This window comes from Ctenopharyngodon idella, chromosome 10 (genome assembly GCF_019924925.1).
Source record: "Ctenopharyngodon idella isolate HZGC_01 chromosome 10, HZGC01, whole genome shotgun sequence".
Classification (NCBI taxonomy): domain Eukaryota; kingdom Metazoa; phylum Chordata; class Actinopteri; order Cypriniformes; family Xenocyprididae; genus Ctenopharyngodon; species Ctenopharyngodon idella.
The window spans coordinates 16,158,231-16,175,522 of record NC_067229.1 but is presented as its reverse complement, the minus strand read 5'-3'; the positions used below and the strand labels follow the sequence as shown (position 1 = coordinate 16,175,522).

At 40.8% G+C, this 17,292-nt stretch overlaps 1 long non-coding RNA gene across 13 annotated transcripts in view; it reads right to left on the bottom strand.

The window, feature by feature from the left end:
* Positions 1–17,292, bottom strand: part of LOC127520064 (uncharacterized) — a 106,803-nt gene that overhangs the window by 73,878 nt on the left and 15,633 nt on the right. For 2 of the 13 annotated variants that reach the window (XR_007932025.1, XR_007932015.1), the window contains exons 2-3: positions 15,855–16,121; positions 15,536–15,739 (exon numbers count right to left, since the gene is read on the bottom strand). The exons of 9 other annotated variants lie outside the window; for them this stretch is intronic. This is a non-coding gene — a long non-coding RNA (uncharacterized LOC127520064). Of the gene's footprint in view, positions 1–14,714; positions 15,056–15,535; positions 15,740–15,854; positions 16,122–17,292 lie in introns of those variants that run through there. 2 more of the 13 variants (XR_007932027.1, XR_007932018.1) reach the window with 2 other exon arrangements.

The window sequence follows — 17,292 nt, the reverse complement described above, 5'->3', positions numbered from 1 at the left end:
GCGACTCATAACACCCTATATGTTTTCTCTCAAATGATTATGTTACAACGGAGGGGGCAACACAGGCAAGTAGCGAATCACTGGTATTTCATTTGCAGGTAAAAGCTTGCAGGTGCAGGTGATTGAGGAGTGTGAGCAGGTGTGAGCCAGAGAGGATGATGGGAATTGTAGTGCTGAGGAGACAGGCATGGTCAATGGAGCTGGTGAGCGTACTCTCCCCTCCAGGAAGGTGTGACCTCATGCAAAAAATAGATTGCAGCCAGGGTGAGCATCCTGGAGCAGTGTCAGGTGACAGGCAGGTGATTTGGCACAACTCCAGGATGGGTCCTGGGGTCCTGGAGCTCCAGGGAGTCACCGGCAGCTCAGGAAGCCATGGCGGTACAGGTAGCTCAGGGGCCCATGGCGTTGCAGGTAGCTCAGAAAGCCACGGCAGTGCAGGTAGCTCAGGGGCCCATGAGTCCATAACACAGGAGATAGTAGGACAGGAGATTCCCTCAGCAGCAGTGAAGGAGCAGGGAGAACAGAAGGTCAGATCATTTGTTTCAGATGGACAGCAGTGCAGTGCTCTCCGGCTGAGTTCTGGCACGTGATCGAAACCTGGCAGTGCTCTGGGACAAGTGCGGGCTCAGGGTTGAGCTCTTGGACTGGCACGAGCATTGGGTTGAGCTCTGGGAAAAATATTACCAAAGTCTTCAGAATTACTTATTACTTATTAGAAAATTATATATTGTATATATTGCGTTAAGATTTTTTCAGATGTGTTTGATCAGGGTTGGAGCTAAACTCTGCAGGACAGTAGCCCTCCAGGCACAGGGTTGGACACCCCTGTTCTACCATAAAATAAACTGTGTGAAACTCTGCAAGAAAATATCAAGTTAAAAATGCAAAGATGTAGTCAACTAAACATAATAATATCAGTTTTACGAGTAAATATTAACATTTGCACATTTTTTTTAACTCAAAATACATAGATTGAGAAGGGGGACTGTGTACAGTGGGCCCAGTGTTTCCAGTTAGGTTTAAGTTTCCAGTGTTGTTCGTGGTGAAAAGTGACGGAACACCTGAAATGTAACTTTTTTTATTTTCAGTAAAACCAATGTAATATAGTTTTGTTTTTTGTTTTGTTTTTTTTGCATTTTGAGAGAATTTTATGTTACTAATTAATATTTATGCAATAATTATAATCAATTTTCCTCATTGAAAATAATACAAAAAACTTTATTCTTCTTTTTTTTTCAATTGAGGCTGTATTTCATGTTAAAATAGAGACAAGGCTTTTAAAATCCAATCTTTTATTAGGTTGTGGATTTGGATATATATTTAGACATTCTCAAAGACTACTTTTTGTCAAGGTTTAGATATTTTTTTCTGCTGGCTAATTTGTAGATTGTTCCCCCTAACAATTGCTCTTTTTTCATATTTCCCATTCATTTGTCATTTCTGACCATGAGCAACACAAGTATGACTATTTTTTTTACAATATTTAGCTATTTTAAATCAAGTCCACTTTCTTTGTTTTAGATTTTAAAGAGTTAGTTAGGCAAACATATATCTTTGTTCATATGGAATAAAAGCATTGCAAAGATAAAGATAAGCATTTTTATAAATGTGGAAAGATACAGGGTTACTGGCATTGCCCAACTTTATGTATTATTGGTCTTGTAATACTGTTAAATTTATTCACTGGGCAGAGCAATTAAATCAGGAGAATGAACCAGTTTGGGTAGAGATGGAATAGGCATCAGTCTCTCTGTTTTCAATGCTCTGTCCCCCGCAGACACTTAACAGGAAGAATCTGACAAGTAATTCATTGGTGACCAGTTGATTAAAAATATGGGCTCAGTTTAGGTCACATTTTAAGAAAAAACAAGCACTTTCCTTGCTACCCATTACGTCCAATGCACTGTTCCCACCATCCTTAATTGACCATGCTTCTCAGGCATGGTTTAGAAAGGAAGTCAGATGTGTAAGAAATATTTTTCAGAGCTGTAGTTTTATTTCCTTTGAATGTATGATATCAGATTTTGATATTCCTAAATCTAATTTTCCCAGATATCAGCAGGTACGAAGCCTCAAAAAATATTTCAGTACCTTTTTGACTCCTCCATTTCATAGTTGGATCGAGGAGTTTTTGAACTGGGGTGCATCTGAGTGAGGTCTGATATCTAAAGTGTACAGTCTGATTCAAAGAGCAGCCTATCGCCTCTTTAAGGGAACAGTGAGAAGAGGATTTGGAAGTGTAGTCTCAGAGGCAGTCTGGTAGTCAGCAATTATGCAAATTCATTCAACATCTATTTGTGTCAGGCATGGATTACTGCAGTTTAAGATAATTCATAGGCTACATTGAGTGAACTGGCAAGAATATTTCCAGAAATATACCCGACATGTTCTAGATGTCACTTTGGGTCATATTTTCTGGACATGTCCAGCTCAAGAACCACCAGGTCGCATTGGCTTTTTCTTCTTTGTTGGCCCGACAGCTTATACTCTTACAGTGGAAGTCAAACAAACCACCAACACATAACAAAGTGAGTAAAGAGACTCATGGCATATTTAAAATTAGAGACTCAAGTATATCACCCAAGGCTCTGTAAAGAGATTTGTGTTTTTTTTTGTTTTGTTTTGTTTTGTTTTGTTTTTTTGTTTTAAGTCTGGAGGTCATTCTTTTTGTATTTTGAGGAGAGATTTATTCTAAACACTAATTGTAGGCTTCCCCTTACACCACACAAAACTTTCAGACCTTTAATTTCTGTCACTGTTCTTTCTCCTTCAGTCATGACAGAAGAGAATGAGGCAGCTTGAATTCCTTTTTTTTTACAGTAAATAATGAAGAGAAACATTATAAGCACTATAAACCATAATACAGCTAATACAATGTGATACAACCCCATGCCATGATGTCTCCACACTGTTTCCTCCTTTATCTTTTCCGTGGTTTTCATGTTCAGTGGATTTGTTTACTTTTTCTGCTGTTGAATCTACAACAAAAACGCAAAGAAAAAAATTACTGCACTGCGATAAAAGCAACAGATCCATCTATAACTTGAACATCAGTACTTGACTGGAATGCACTTGTATTCAGATTGTGTAAAAACGTTTTGTGTAAAAATTAAAATCTCATACATTCAACCAATTTTACATACTGTTAATGAGCAGCTGTGCAGTCTTCTGTTCAGATGAGTGTGTGATGTAGCAGATGTATTTTCTTGCATCAGTGTAAGTGAGATTATTGAGTTTGATGGAGAAGTTTCCTCTCAGATACTCATCAGGGAAAGTTTCAGCTCTGTTCTTGTACTTTGGGTTCTGTTCTGCTAGAGAATCTTTACCCTCAATTATACTATACACAATTTTGTCATTATTGTCTCTCCAATGCACATAAATGTTTTGAAGTTTAAGATCATGTTCAGTGGAAGAACACGGCAGGACAACTGAGCCACCAATAACAGCCTCTACTGTGACCTGCAGAGACACTGAAATGACAGAAAAAGTAATTGTAAAGACACAATCTGACATTTATACATGTGGCATGATTTTAACTTTTAAATATGTTGTTCAGATGCTCACCTTTGTTCATCAGCGCTGCAAATACACACATGAAACAGCAACTGCAAAAACAGAACAAAATCCTGTAACTCAAGCAAAAAATCATGACACTAGTAATAGTGGCAAAGTCAAAGTTTGATTCCCACACAGATGGGATAAGATGTCCTTGTTGTTAAATGATCTCAGCTGTCACAGGTAACCATCAAAGCCCCACACATAAAAAAAAAAAAAAAAAATGTGTGCAGAATAGATTGAGGATCTGCTGATATTACGTGGGAAACAAAACTTTCAGGGAATTATGTATGCATCGCTTGTCTTAATGGAGAAAAAAAGTGCTTATCACCCTTCCCCAGGACTTTGATTGACAGGCGATCTGACCAACCATAATGCTGAATCCCCATTTTGTCCAACAAACAAACCAGACAGGAGAGTTAAAAAAATTAACATCGGTGGACTTGAACTTGACTTGGTGTGTAGTAATGTCTTTCTGCGGTTGAAACAACATACCTTCTAATATTAATTCATGTTTATTATTAGTAGGAAGATATGATCGGTTCATGTGAATGAGACTGAACTGATCTGTCAGGACATGTTAAAGAGCTACAAAAACTGTATTTATTGTTTGAATTTCTTTTTTAAAAAAATTACACAATTTGAAAGCTGAGACTTTGTTTCATACCAAAAGTAACCTGTCTTTGTCAGTGTCCTCTTTACTCTTTATTTGCTTCACTATGTATGTGTCCTTTTTGCTCCACTATGTATTTTTCACTCTGTGAGACCATGGTGTGAGAGCACCATGGACAAAGTTGGAAAAAGCAACAATAACTAAGGGGGTTGGGTATTTGCAAAGGATCAAATTGTGTAGAGTGTATAAAATTCAGTCTGAACTCATAGTCTATTTGACAGTCCTTTCAATAAAAAAAAAATAAAAATAAATGCAAAAATAAAGATATATATGGTGCAATTCATATATCACTTGATCCTTAACTAAATTGTCAAAATTCATCAGCTGAGTAAATTAATACATTCAAACCTTAAATTCACTGTAATCAAAACAAACTACTATCAACTAAAACCAGCTGCACATACCAAGACACAAAAGATGGAAATACAGCATGCTAATGCTAACTGATAACCACTAAATCAAAATAATAAAAAGAGCAGATAAAACAGATAAACCTGATAATCAGGTTTATAATGATTCATGTTTAATATATTAATGATGCTTAAAGTTTTCCATTTTTGATTCTAGTTTTGACAACCAAAACATAGCCGGTTGTCAATATATTTCTATATATTTCTATATATTTAAACATATATTGCACATAAATATGTTGAAATAATTCTTTCAAACAACAGAATCTATTGTAACTCTTTCATTTCCCTATGCCATGCATTCTACGGAAGACATCAGACATGAGTGACGTGGACAGTAATTATGAACTGATCAGACATGTGCAGATATTTGTAAATCTTTTTTAAATATACTTCAGTATATTCAAGACTCTTGATCTTTTACTGAATGTTCACCATTATTAATATCAAAAATGTTTCTGATCTTAGTCATTGTACCTCCAGTCACCTGTATGTCTGGACTTTAATTAATCTAAAGACATGACAAAAGACAAACAAATATTAGACAAAATATTGTGCTAATTTCACTGAAAAAAATAATCAGGTTTGATATATAACAATAAAAATACGTTGGTCTTTTCAGCAGTTAGTTATATTCATCCTTCCGTTTGATGTGACGTATAATCCTTTAAGTGAAATGAACAGCAGTAATTGAAATGAGTAAATGTACTCAGACTTGAATTCAATCTCATGAATATGAGATTCAAGCTTCTTTCTTAAAGGGTTAGTTCACCCAAAAATGAAAATTCTGTCATTTATTACTCACGCTCATGCCGTTCCAGACCCGTAAGATCTTCGTTAATCTTCGGAATGCAAATTGAGATATTTTTGTTTAAATCCAATGGCTCCGTGAGGCCTACATAGCCAGCAATGACATTTCCTCTCTCAAGATCCATAAAGGTACTAAAAACATATTTAAATCAGTTCATGTGAGTACAGTGGTTCAATATTAATATTATAAAGTGACAAGAATATTTTTGGTGTGCCAAAAAAAATAAAAAATAAATAACGAATTATTTAGTGATGGACGATTTCAAAACACTGCTTCAGGAAGCTTCAGAGCATAATGAATCAGCGTGGTTTCTGGTTTGACCTGATGCACTTCATTTACTAGTAAGGAGTGGTGCTTGATGTGGAAACTCTGAGCACCAGAATGTTTGTCATACACACACGTAAGAAAAAACAGATCAACCTCAGATACTGTTCAAAATAAACCTTTAAATAGACTGTATATTCAATGTCTACAAAGTGTAGGTTGGTTTTGATAAGGGGACATTTATTTTGAGTTCAAACATTCTTTTAGAGTGTTATGCACTGCATGGAGACAGCAAGATTGGGGATCCAAACGCAGTATTTAATGAGGTAGTCCACAAACGTAGTTAAAAAACAGGCAAATGGTCAAAAGCACAAAGTAGGCAGTCCAAACAATGATATCCAGAGCACAGGCAAAAAAGAGGAAACAAGGGAAACACAAAGAATCCAAAAACCAAGATACAGAAGCACAAGAAACAAAGGCTTAGAAAAGCAGTGCTAACACAAGCAAGACTGAACAATGAATGAGTGGTGAGACTGATGAGGTAACACAGCTGTCAATAATCAGTGATAATTCCAGGCAATGGATTATGGGGAATAGTTTGTGAGAGAGTGAGGATAGTCTGGGGTGGAGTGCCCCCTGATGGCTGGGAGACGTACGTCAGTAGTGACCGACAAATTGGGATATCACCAGAGAGCCCTATCAGCTTCGAGTGAAACTAAACAAGCCAATGGAATTGGCGTGCGATATTTGCATAATACGCACCGCCGCCGCGAGGTGGGTATAAATATGGAAGCGGATGCAGTCGCACTCTGTTTTTCGCTGAGGAGACAGCCTTGAGTCTGCACTACAGCGAAGGCACAGGAACTGTGGCAACAGGACGTACGTCTCCGTTCCCTCCTTCAGGGAACGAGGGTTACATACGTAACCGAGACGATCCCTTTCAGTCGGTCACGTTCGACGTACGTCAGTAGTGACCGACAAATTGGGATCCCAAATAAAGTGCCAGAGTTACTGACCCCTTCCAGCGCCCATCGTAAGCTCCAGCCACCCGGTGCACCTACGGGGCGGAGAAGGGGGCGAGCTTACACTGAGAGAGTCTACTGCTGTTCCGCAAGACCCACTACAGTAAGACTTAGACAACACTGGGGAAGCGAACCCGTAGGGGACGCTGCGGAGACCACAACCTACCCTGCAGGGGAGGAATTACGCGAGAATACACATATGGACTGGCCGTGGGCAGTACGCATATGGAGTCCCTGGGATGGCTCCAGCCTAGAGATAGGGGGAGACTCATCTGACAGGTGACAGCAGAGCTGGCTCTGCTAAGGGAAAGACACGGGCTCACCATGGAGAGTTGACCGTGGAAAATACATATATGGGACCACTCACGTGGAGGGGTCACAACATATGGCACCCAGCCAAACATCAACGTCGAAAACGGACGTTTGGCCTGGCATCAGACACTCCGCAATGTCCGAGCTGCAAGGGGAGGTGGAGGAACTCGACAGGGTTCCCCATGCGGGGAACTCACTGGAGCAATGGATGCACTTATCCGGCCCAGGGGGCGGGAGTGGCATAGCAAGCCAACACTAGAACAGGTTCTTCGTGTTACCGGCTACAAGAAGCAGGTACACAGGAAGATCCCGGTTCCACACGAAGGCTAGAATCTAGCGAACGTGTTGGGTGTCGCCCAGCCCGCAGCTCTACAGATATCTGTCAGCAAGGTGCCGTGCGCCAACGCCCAGGTAGAGGCAACTCCTCTAATGGAGTGAGCTCTTAACCCGAGCGGGCAAGGCACACCTTGGGACTGATAAGCCAAGGCGATGGCGTCCACTATCCAGTGGGCCATCCTCTGCTTGGAGACAGCCTTTCCCTTCTGCTGGCCTCTGTAACAGACAAAGAGCTGATCTGAGGTCCTAAAGCTTCGCGTTCTATCCACGTACAGGCGCAGAGCGCGGACGGGACAGAGCAAAGCCAGGGCTGGGTCTGCCTCCTCTAAAAGCAGCACTTGCAGGGTCACTACCTGATCTCTGAAGGGAGTGTTAGGAACCTTGGGCACATATCCAGGCCGGGGTCTCAGGATAACGTGAGAGTCACCGGGCCCGAATTCCAGGCACGATTCGTCGACCGAAAATGCGTGCAGGTCCCCTACCCTCTTCACCGAGGCCAATGCAACCAGGAGGACGGTCTTAAGGGACAGTACTTTTAACTCTACTGACTGCAAAGGCTCGAAGGGATGACCCTGGAGAGATGTAAGTACCAGGGAGAGATCCCAAGAGGGTATAGAGGAAGGGCGAAGCGGATTCAGTCTCCTCGCCCCCCTCAGCAACCTGACGATCAGGTCGTGAAGCCAGTGCTGAAAAGGCCTCATATGAAGCAATCCGAGCGGCGTGACTACGGCTGCGGATGCCATATGCCCCAGGAGCCTCTGAAAAAGTTTCAGTGGGCCCGCTGTCCTGCGCTTGAGCAAACTCAGGCAGTTCAACACTGACTGGATGCGCTCCTCTGTGAGGCGCGCTGTCCGGGCAACCGAGTTCAGTTCCATACCAAGTTAAGAGATCCTCTGCATGGCGGCGAGTTTGCTCTTGTCCCAACTGACCCGAAGACCCAACTGGCTGAGGTGAGCTAACACCATGTCCCTGTGTTCGCACAACTGCTCTCGCGAGATGGCCAGAATGAGCAAGTCGTTGCGGTAGTTGAGAATGCGAACGCCCTGTTCCTTGAGCAGAACAATGGTCGCCTCCGCAACCTTGGTAAAGACGCGGGGTGACAGGGCCAGCCCGAAGGGTAGGACTTTGTACTGATATGCCCGACCCTCGAACACAAACCGTAGGAAGGGTCTGTGTCAAGGCAGAATCGAGACATGAAAGTATGCATCCTTCAGGTCGATCGCTGCGAACCAATCCTGGGGACGGATGCATTTTTTTCAAAAATGCATTTCTGCGTAAGCATCTTGAAAGGCAGCCTGTGAAGGGACCGATTCAGGACACACAGATCCAGGATTGGCCGTAACCCACCGCCTTTCTTGGGTACAATGAAGTAGGGGCTGTAAAACCCTGACTTCATATCGACTGGAGGGTCCGGCTCGATTGGATCCTTCACCAGGAGGACAGCAATCTCCGCACGGAAAACAGGTGCATTGTCCAGGGACACGCGAGTGTAGTAGACACCCCTGAACACCGGGGGACGCCAGGCGAACTGAATTGCATAGCCGAGTCTGATGGTATGAATGAGCCAGCGGGACAGGCTGGGAAGCACTAACCATGCTCCCAGACTCCGAGCCAGCTGGACCAAAGGCACCACAGACGTACCCGACGTGGGGCAGCGAGGCAGAGTACTGGGACCCAACTCGGATGGCATAGCGGCCCGAAGTGGGGCCGGACTCTGCAAGGTGGCAGTGTGTATGGGAGATGGCGCAAGAAAGGCGGCCTCGACATACACACTGGGACCACAGGACACACAAATCCCCCCCGGCCCTCCACCGGGGGAGGGAGAGATGCAGAAAGAAAGGCACCGGGGCGGGACGCTGAGGACCAGTGCAGCCCGCCCCGAGAAACCAATCGTCCAGCCGAGAAGGTTCAGGATGCACTGTTCGTCCGCAGGTGCACCGAAGGAAACGGATGGTCGCTCCGTAAAGGAACCAGCACGCTCCTCCGGCAACACCACAGGCTGCAGTGTTGTTGAGGGGAAAGGGGCCTGCAGAGCGGAGCTCAGCGGGGAAGCCCTAACCGTGATCCTCAAGTCACCCTTCCTGCACGCCGACACGCCGCTCCCCTGACCGGAGCCAGAGAAAACGGCCGAACGGGGCATAGGGGAGGGGACCCCCGCTCCCTGATAACCAAGGAACGAGAGTCTAGACCTCAACACTGAGATAGTCATGTTCCCGCATGTGACACAGCGATTGTGACCATCAGCAGGGACCAGGGAACGACCGCATCCAGTTACGCACAGACGAAATGACATCTTGAAAAAGACGCAGGGTTCGTCTGTGAAGCTCTTTTAGAAGGGGGAAATTCAGCTCTTGTTCTTTTGTGCTGAAGCACACAGCCGCGATGTGACTGCAGGTACACCACTCCCTGAGTCACACGCACAGAGGAACTGGCCCAAATCGCAAACCAAACGGGGCAAAACAATGCTGTGAAAACAGCAGTTGAGAGCTGTGTAAATAGCTTGAGAGGCTCACTCTGGAAAGCTCACGGCTGTAGGGTGTAGGGTGCCTTAACACCAGCACTGCAAACAACGGCAATTCAAAGGCTTGAGAAGTCACTCTCAGTCTAATAGCAGGAACACACAGGTTGGCTCCGAAGCGAAAGACAGAGTGCGATTGTATCTGCTTCCGTATTTATACCCACCTCGCGGGGGCGGTGCGCATTATGCAAATATCGCACGCCAATTCCATTGGCTTGTTTAGTTTCACTCGAAGCTGATAGGGCTCTCTGGTGATATCCCAATTTGTCGGTCACTACTGACGTACTTCGAAAGTGACCGACTGAAAGGGAACACAAGGCTCCTTGCCTCCTCTGAATATACCTGAGAATACTGAAGAAGATTTAAAGATAATATGTATGTCTGTAATTTCACAGCATACAACTGTGTTTGAATTAAAAACTAAATACACTAATTACCCAATTTCATACACTGCTGATGATCAGCTGTAGTTCTGCTGAAGTTCAGATGAGTTTGTGATGTAGCAGATTTATTTTCCTTCAGCAGAGTATTGGTGAGTTTGAGAGAGAAGTTTCCTCTCAGGTAATCACCAGGGAAAGTTTCAGTTCTGTTCTCATAGTTTGCATCCTGTTTCTCTGACTGCTGGGAATTATATCACACACAATCTTGCTGACACCATGTCTCCAGTTCAGAACAATGTCTAGTTAAAATCCTTTCATTCCTTTTCATTAAAATCCTTACAAATTATTTGTATTTGTCCATGTATTTTTTTTATTTTTATTTTATTATTATTATTATTATTATTATTATTTGTAATTAATAAAATAAAGCCTGGTTATAAAAGCTTTTTATTAAATAGTAAACACACAAATGTAATAATAAAACATGCTCATAAATGGATTACAGTGAGCAAACGACAGGCTAGAAAAAAATTTCAAGATAGACTTACAGCACTAAACACTTTATCAAACACTTCAAATGTCCCACATTTAAAATATTATTAAAAATGTTATTAGCAATCAATCTTGGCATCTGATATACTCAGTTCATGTAAACATACAGTACTGTGCATAAGTTTAATGCATGTTAGTACCAGATAAAATAGTTTTAAGACATGCGGGCATGTGGGCGGATACAGTATATGCATGGTCACATTTTGGTTTTGTTTATTATCTTGTTATATCCTCATTCTGACCTACAGAGAAACTGAAAGAGACATATTTACACTTTTTTTTTTTAAATGATTAAATATAACAATGAGATGGAAAAGGCAAAAAAGTACACAATGATTGGTTTTGTTATTTAATTGTATTCAGGGTTGATGTTACTGTCCTGTTGTACTTCTTACTGTTATCATGACAGGACCTCACAAACCTGACAGTCAGATTTGCATTTCTCTTCTTTCTGACATATTCTTCTGTATTGTATTTATTACAGCATTTTGTATTGTGTTTTTGTAGTACATAGATAAAATGCTTTTGATGCCTATTGTCATGTTTCGGAAATACACAGAGGCGTTCAGTTTGATTTTTCTTGAATAGTTTGTTTTGTGACCTGATGCCATTATCTGATGCGTTTCATTTACTAGTAAGGAGTGGTGCTTGCTGTGGAAATTCTGAGCACCAGGATGCTTGTCATACAAACATGAAAAAGCCCAATCCCATGTGTTTATTGTAATATTCTGGTGCTGAGATACGGCTGGGGCCCTTAGAGGCCATTTAAACCCTCACTGGTCCCTCAAAGAGCCCCAGTGCACTGCCTCAAAACACACAATCATGGGGAGGAAGGGGAAGGGGTTGGATATGATGATGAGGAGACAGTGGCATTCAGACACTGAGTTTTATCCAAATGTGCACACAAATTAAAACTCATATTACCACAAATGTGCTGTTTGTTTGTTTGTTTTTAAACCAAAAGCCACACTTGCTTTCACACTTTGGATAAAAGCATCAGCCAAATGAAATGTAAAACATTTGGTTTTAGTAAAAAGTATAAGATATAAGATAGTAATATGTTTGTAATATACAACGCTGACACGTGCATTATTTCATAATACAATTTATTGGGTCTTGAACATAATGAGATCATGCAAATACAATGAAACAATGTGCCTTGTTTCCTGTTTATACCTGAGAATTCTGAAGTACACGTTAAATATAATTAACAGTTCCTACAAATAAAACAATATTTTCAATATGAATGTTTTCTAGTACAGAATTTTTAAGGCAGCAACATATTGACTCATTTGTCTTAACTTTAGCCTGTTTCAAGATCTCATTATGTGTTGTATGAATGCAGTGAATAAGGCAAGAATATAACAGTACGAAACAGTGTATTTTGCATCAGAAAACTGTAAAAACTAAATGTAACTTTTAAACTTACAAAGTGGAAAGACAAGGATATTTACAGCACATTTTATACACACTAATAATTAAAAGCACTTGACTTAAAAGTGATAATCATAAAGGGTACAAAATATAAAAATAGCTATTAAAGCCAGAATATGTAACTTGGCCCTTTAGCAGTTGCAGCATAAAAATACTGTTGGAGGAACATTAAGTTTTGGTAATTACATGAGCTGTGAGTCGCTCCGCTATGATCTTCTTATGTGAAAGAAATGGGCCTACATACTGAGCCCATGGTTACATGTGAGCATCTTATCAGTGCAAATGTCACTAACAACATTAAACCCTCTCAACCCTATAGATAAATAAATAACAAAAAACAGATATTTAAGAAAATGACTCGTGAGCAGATAACTTATGTTCTGCTGTTGTTTTGACTTGGCAATGTTACAACATAAAAATTGTTTTGAGAACCTTGTCGATAAACTTGGCTCACGATGCTTTTGAGAATGTAGCCCTTTTCAATGCACAGCAAATATGATGCTATTTGCAAACAAAGCATTTCTGAAAAAACAAACCAATGTTAATTTGCGTTTTATTATGGATAATGTTGCTTTCCGTTTTTATAGCTTTAAAAAACTTCCAATCTATGTAGACATAGCCTGACCTTCTTTCCTATATTTACAGATATGACACGCAGACTAATGATTTTCCATGAAATCCAACCCAACAGCTGTAAATATAATTGTTATAGGCTTAATGTGATCAGCAGGAAATACAGTAACACACTCTCATTCTCATTCCATTCTGTTCTCTGTTCTTCAACCAAATCATTTGCATCTCATTATTTCTTACTTTTTCCACGCAAAGTTGTCGCAGCAAAACTGAAGCACTGACCTCCTCCTCTGACTCAGTGTTTAGCGCAAAATCTCATGCAATTGCTGCCGGTACACCAAGCTATACAGTTGTGTCATGTACCAACTTTATCTTTATTACTATCAGCTATTACTGATTCACAATGTGTTCAACCTCATGAGCGTCTGAACTCATGCTGTGTCCGCCTGCACTAAGATTGCTTGAGGACTTTTTTCTAAAGTAAACTAAAATGAAGCCTATAACTATAACTATAACTATAACGAATGCAATACCACTCCAGAGCCAAGGCGATGATATCCACACACTGCTTGGTTTTGTTATTCCTTGGTTTTCTTGTTCAGTGGATATGGTTCCTTTTTCTGCTGTTGATTCTGCAACAAAAAAGTATAACAGGTAACTTTATCTCATTGTGATAAACAACAGACTCACCTATACTTAATAAACAGCAGCATTCAGACTGAAACATCACTAGTGAACTTCAAATATGGGATCAGTTTCTTGCAGCATTTAGATTTTAAAGCAAATAACTATGTTTAAATTAAAAACTTCATGCACTGATCTACTACTTTTACACACCCTTAATGATCAGCTGTACAGTCTTCTGTTCAGATGAGTGTGAGATGAGGCAGCTGTATTTTCCTGTATCAGCATAAATGAGATTGTGGAGTTTGATGGAGAAGTTTCCTCTCTCATACTCCTCTGGAAATGATTCAATTCTGTTTTTATACTCTGAATCCTGTTTCTCTTGTGAATGACTGCTGGGAATTATATCACGCACAATCTTGCTGCCATTGTGTCTCCAAAACACATGAATATCTTGAAGTTTATTATAATGTTCAGTGGAAGAACATGGCAGGACAACAGAACCACCAATAACAGCCTCTACTGGGACTTGCAGAGACACTGAAACAAGAGAAATTTTAACTGTAACTTTAACAGTCAGTGGAATTGATTTATCTTTCAGATGTAGTTTGTTCAGGTGCTCACCATTATTTATCAGCACTGCAAACACACAGATAAAGCCACAACTGCAGAAACAGAGAAAACAAGTTTATTTAACTTCCTCTGGTTCAACTTGAATAGCACGGTACAAACAACACTAAAGTCATGAGTTTGATTCCCACATAACACACATAATACAGGTAAGAGGGTAAGATAGGACAGGGTGTCCTCCCATACTTAGTTTTCTTACTGATCACAGATGTCACTAAATTAATCTCTAAATATGTTACAAACTGGCAGTAAATGTTCTTAAGGTAGCATCTTTATCCATCTTACCCTATTGGTAAAACCTTGAATCAAACTACTATAAACTAAAACTAACTTACCAGAACAACAACAACAAAAAAGCTGCTAACGCTAACCACTTAATCAAATAACAGTTACAGCAGATAAACCATAAATACAAATTTTATAAACATTAACTAACCAATTTGTGTTTAATGTTTTAATAACACTTAAAATATTTTCCTTTCGATTCTAGTTTAAATAAAGCATTTGACAACCAAACACAGCAGGCTAACCACAAACATCAAACTACATCAGGCCTTCTTTGCTGAGGTGTACGACATGTTTGTCCAAATAGTGTTTCATTCTGCATTCAACAAACATACCTGATTACCATGGTGGCCAAATATAATCAACATATATTTTATTTGACTATATTGCATAAAATGTTTTTTTAAATTAGGATGAAATAAAACTTCCTGAACTCTTCCGTTTCTGTGTGCCATGCGTTCTACGGGATGACATCAGACGTAAGTGACGTCGACAGTAATCACGTGAACTGATCAGACATGCGCAGATATTCGTTAATCTTTCTCAAATTTACTTCAGCATATTTAAGACTCCTGATCTTTTGCTGAATTTTTCACAATTATTAATATAAAACATGTTTCTGATCTACAATCATCTGTCTGTGATGTCTGCACTTTAATTAATAAATAAATGACATGACAAAAGCTTATTTGACCCGACCTTATACTTTATTAAGTGATGAAATGTTAATACCTAGGCTACTTTAACTTTCAAAATTTGCTTTTACCTTAAAATGTACCAATAACCACCATAATAATAGCCTACAGCTGGCACAATAGAAGTGGCCTTTTTAATAGTAGGCTAGCATACGGTGCACGGGGTCAAACACAAAGACAAAAAATATGTGATCTGATGTATAATGATTTCTGGGAATGTCCTTTCACTGTTTTGCCTAAACAGCCTAAATTATCTGGTAGCCTAATTCATTTGCAGTTTTTCACCATAAGGTAAGGTAACTTACCGTTAACAAATTAACACATTTTGACTGTTTTGACATATTCAGTGTACAAAATATTGTGCTAGTTTCACTGAAAAATAGTTAAGTTTGATATATAATAATAATAATAATAATAATAATAGATGATCTTTTAAAATTAGTAAATGTGCTCAGACTTACATGAATATGAGACTGAAGCTTCTTTCTTAAACTTCTCTGGGAAAACGTCTGGATCCTGATCCTCAAGTGAATCAATTTCTCTGAATGATGTCTTATTCCTGCTGTCATTGAGTCTTAATACTCCGTCACGTCTTGACTTTAGTTTATTGTCGCTGAAAGAGCAGGACAAGAATACAGAATTTCAAATAACACCCTCATTCTGACCTAAAGAGAAAAAAGAAAGAGAATGAATTACAAACAACAGGAAAATACAGTCTGGCTTTTAAAAATGTTTTTCAAAAATGAATTAACAAATGAATCTTCTACAACAGGAAATTACAATTTTTTTGTTTGTTTGTTTGTTTGTTTTTTTCTTCTTTTTTTTTCATATCTGGGCTCAATCCAGAAAGGTCTGCCTCATAGTTCCTCTCTCTTGTTTTCATCCTGACAGAATGTACTGTGCTGTGAAGAGACTCGAGTGTGATATTCCCTGACGGTCTGATGGGAGGAGAAACTTCTAGTTGTCAGACTAGATGAGCAGGTGAGTGGGCAAGTACAGAGTGTTTTGTGGTTTTGTTTATTCTGCATCCTCATTCTGACAGAGAAACTAAAAGAGAGAAAGAAAGCGAAAGTTCACAGCCTTGTCATGAATTTGCCTTTAAACTTTGTTTATAAACATACAGTACCAAAATGTAGGTTTGGTGGCATGTTGCTTGTTTTAATTCAGTTGAACTTTCTGAATTCATTGGAACACGTGCATTTGTTTTGCTTTAAACTTCTATCCTTTTGCATTATTTTAATGTTAATAGATTCAAGTGGCTTTATTGGCATGATAAAAAAAGCTTTACAGATAAAATAATAACAATGAGACAGAAAAGGCAAAAACGTGCACAGTGATTTTGTGGCGAGGGGGCCGTGGCTCAGCGAGGTCTGCAGCGGGAGAGAGAGTCGGGAGACGCACGGTGAGTGAGTGGGTTAAACGCAAATAACGAACACCTGTCTCTTGTTTCAGTAATTGCCGTGGAGAGAGTATAAAACGCCAGGAGAAACAGGAGTGTGAGAGAGAGAGAAGGACTGCTGACGGGTGGACCTCGACGTGCCAAGGAAGTTGCTACTGAAGTGAAAGTTACTTTGTGACTGTGTTGTTACTGTTGTGCTGTTTGCACAGCCTTTTGTTTTGAGAGTGAATTTTACAATAAAACCACCGTCAGCAGTCAAGCCGACCCTGTCCTCTTCCTTCCCTAAACAAGAACCTCATTACACTGGTGCCGAAACCCGGGAAGGAAGAAGGGAACCGCCGCCATGCAAGCCTCGTCCCTCGCGGTCTTGCATCTCAGGCCCTGCTGGACTTAAGAACCGATCAGGAGCGGCGATTCCAGGCCATCCTTCAAGCCCAGCAGCAGGACTGCAAGAGGTTCCAGAGCTGGATTGACCGGGAGGTTCGTACGGAAGCCACCGATCAGCATGCTGTGCCCACCCACCTGCCCTTAAACAAGATGGGACCGCAGGATGATCCTGAAGTGTTCCTCGATCTGTTCGAGAAGTCCGCGGAAGTGTGCAGATGGCCCAGGGACCAATGGCCGATGCGCCTGATCCCATTACTCTCTGGTGAATCTCAGGTGGCAGCCCAGCAGCTTCCCGTACAGAACCTCCTGGTCTTTGACGACCTCAAGAGGGCCATCATCCAGCGGGTCGGCCGGAGCCCAGAGCAGCACCGTCAGCGCTTCCACTCCCTAGAGTTGGGTGAGTCCGGTCGGTCCTTCGTGATGGCCCAACAG